The following is a 2,766-nucleotide window of genomic DNA, read 5'->3' as shown; positions in this document are numbered from 1 at the left end:
CTCCTGCGCTCCCCGCGCCCCGGGGGCAGGCTTGCTTGGGGATGCAGATCTGAGGTTCAGAGGGAGGAGGAGGAGGAGTTGGAGGAGGTGGTGGTGGTGCAAGGAGCGCTGGGGCCGAGGGTGTTTTCGTTCGGCCACAGCCAAGAAGACTCGCCACCGGCCGCTCTGGAAGCTAACAGCTTCTTGCAACGTTTCCTTCTTTCAGCCGGGTGCGCTTCCCGGGAGTCCTGGGGAGCGGGGGTGTTTCCCCCCACCCCCCACCCCTGGAGCGATTTCATCATCGCCTTGCAGCTCCAGAAGGCGGGGTCCTGGCCGTCTTGCGAAACGAAGTTCCCCCCAGCCCCCGCCTCCTCGCTCCCCGCGGTCACGTCCAAAGCGCAACGGCCGACGAGGGAACTTTGAAAACCACAAGCCGGGGGTGGGGAGGGGGGAGACGCCGATTCGTTTCCGCGGGCTTTGGCCGAACGGGCTCCGTTAGCGAGGTTGGGGTGACTGCCGGGGCAGGAAGGGAGGGGACGGGTCGTGGGGGCGGAGATGCCGCGTTTCGGTCGATGGGCCTTGCGGGGAGAAGCTGGGGGCTGGGGGATTTGGCGCGAGGAGAAGGGGAGGGGGCTCTGCAAGCAGTTTCTCTGGGCGTTTTGGGTTGGGCACTCAGAGCCGAGGCGGGCGCTGCGCTCCGGGCTCACGGAGACCCACCCTCCCACCCATCCCGCCTCCGCTCCCTCCTCCTCCGTCCCTCCCCGTCCGCAGCGGCAGGGGCCGGCACAGGGAAGGCTGAGGAGCAAGAGTTTGGTGCCTCTTCCATTAGTAGTAGTAGTAGTAGTAGTAGTAGTAATACAGCCGGAGCTCCTAGAGCTGCTCAGGACAGCGAGCCTCACTTACAAAGGACGATTCTTTCACTTACTTTGCCTGGGAATTAAACAAAACCAAAAGCCCCCACAACGCTAAAACATATTTTGGAGACACTCCCTCCTTTCCCGGACAATACTCTGTGACTTAGACGAGCGGTAGTAAGGTAAGTGGATCAGGGTCCCGGATCCCCCCGGATCAGAGCAGCGACTGACCACTGGCAAGCCTTTCTTTTTCCTCGAACCCCTTGCCCAGCTCTCCTTGCCACTTACCCACCTGCCTTCCTCACTTGCAGGGAAGTATAGTTGGACAATTGGGCGTGACTGAATTTGGACCATAGCGCTCCCGGCAAAGGATGGACCCTTAAGATCCTGGCGGAGACCTGCGCTCCTCGCCGCTTGGCTCTAGACTGCAATGCCCGAGACTATCCTTGGGTAAAGGAAAACCTATCTCGGGGTGGACAGGCGATACACTTCAAAAATGTCATCTGGACCTCACCCCTTCCCATAATTTGGAACTTGTACACGTGCTGCCGGCAAGCGGGTCTGAGGAGCAACCCCGCGGACCACAGCTGGCCCCGCACCCGCCGTCCTGCGCTGCTAACCAAGTCTCCGCCTGGGAAGTTCCAGGCAGCAGGAAATGGTACCCTCCCCTCCCGTTTTCGTTCTCGCTCTCAAAACGCTCGCCTCAGTAAGCAGGGAGTCTCATTTGAGGGGCAATCTGCTTGGAAATGGGTGGGGAAATACACCCACTTACTAGGGTGACTCCCGAGAATAATTTTCGAGGATTTCTTTACTGAGAGACTATAAGGTTATAATTAAAAAGCGAAACGAAATTTTAATGTTTTATCTTCTCGGGAATCGTTGAGTAGCTTCACGTCTCACCTTTCAAACTCCACTTCTGACTGTCTTAGCCAATCCCTCCATAAAGTTTACTTCCCCACTCCAATTTTTTTTTGTTTACGCTAGTCATTTCCATCATGCCACCGTGATATTTAGCCGCTGGGAGAGTTTCGATATTTATAAACTACAGTCAGCAACCTGCACTTCAGTGTCATCATTCTTTTTGAAAATAACTTTTATTTTTGGGACCCTTGGCCCATAACAAAAAAATTATTTTTCATCCAACATATGAGGGAAGTCACTGACTGATTTCTTGAATAGATATGAAAAAATCTTAATCATATTTTCAGGTCTACAAACTTCTTGACATTTTCTCTCAATATTTCTACTCGAATCTAAACCTCTTATGCACCACTTATACTACGCGGAACCTACGTCGAGCCTTTCTGACAGGGCACGATTTGCTAACAAAAATTAAGGCGCTCACCAGAGATCTGAATGTTATTAGTGAGTTTGTCTTGTCACGAGGACTACGCCTGCAGTAACTTCGAAGGAGTAATCATGTTATAAACTTTGAAACGAAATTCCTGGTAAAGTGAAGTTACTGAAGTAGTAAAACACGGTGAAAATCGAGGGTACTAAATACGCTAAGGGAGGGTATTTATTGTGGGTGAGGACGAGGTAAAGAAGGAAGTTGGTATCAAAATGAGTAAAATTATCACTACACACTGTTATGTGATTTAGAGTCGACAATTATTTGATTTTGGTAGAAAACGTTCTACCTTCCCTTCTAATATTTAGCTTCCCAAGATCATTAATCTATCTTTGGACCAAAGGACACTTACAATCACTTTAACCGAAATTATTCTGAAACAAACGGAAAATGAACCTATTTATTACAATGACACAATCACAAAGTCATTTCGTTTAACATCTGTAAGACTAAAAACGAAATCTGTGGGTTCACGACTCCCAACTTTAATTTCTGATAACCCAGACCTGCCTCAGAAGAAAATTTCCCCACATCGCCGTTTCTTTTTTTCTAAAGCCTTAGCTGTGCCGACGCTGCTATTGG

At 50.8% G+C, this 2,766-nt stretch overlaps 1 long non-coding RNA gene across 1 annotated transcript; it reads left to right on the top strand.

The window, feature by feature from the left end:
• The first annotated feature begins 756 nt into the window (after positions 1–756).
• Positions 757–1,690, top strand: LOC120639049. Its single transcript, XR_005661196.1, has 2 exons — positions 757–1,015; positions 1,145–1,690. It is a non-coding gene; the product is annotated as an uncharacterized LOC120639049 (long non-coding RNA).
• Positions 1,691–2,766: the final 1,076 nt, after the last annotated feature.

Source organism: Ornithorhynchus anatinus, chromosome 20 (genome assembly GCF_004115215.2).
Source record: "Ornithorhynchus anatinus isolate Pmale09 chromosome 20, mOrnAna1.pri.v4, whole genome shotgun sequence".
Classification (NCBI taxonomy): domain Eukaryota; kingdom Metazoa; phylum Chordata; class Mammalia; order Monotremata; family Ornithorhynchidae; genus Ornithorhynchus; species Ornithorhynchus anatinus.
Note: the sequence above shows the minus strand (reverse complement) of the source record. Positions and strands in the feature narration are given on the sequence as shown.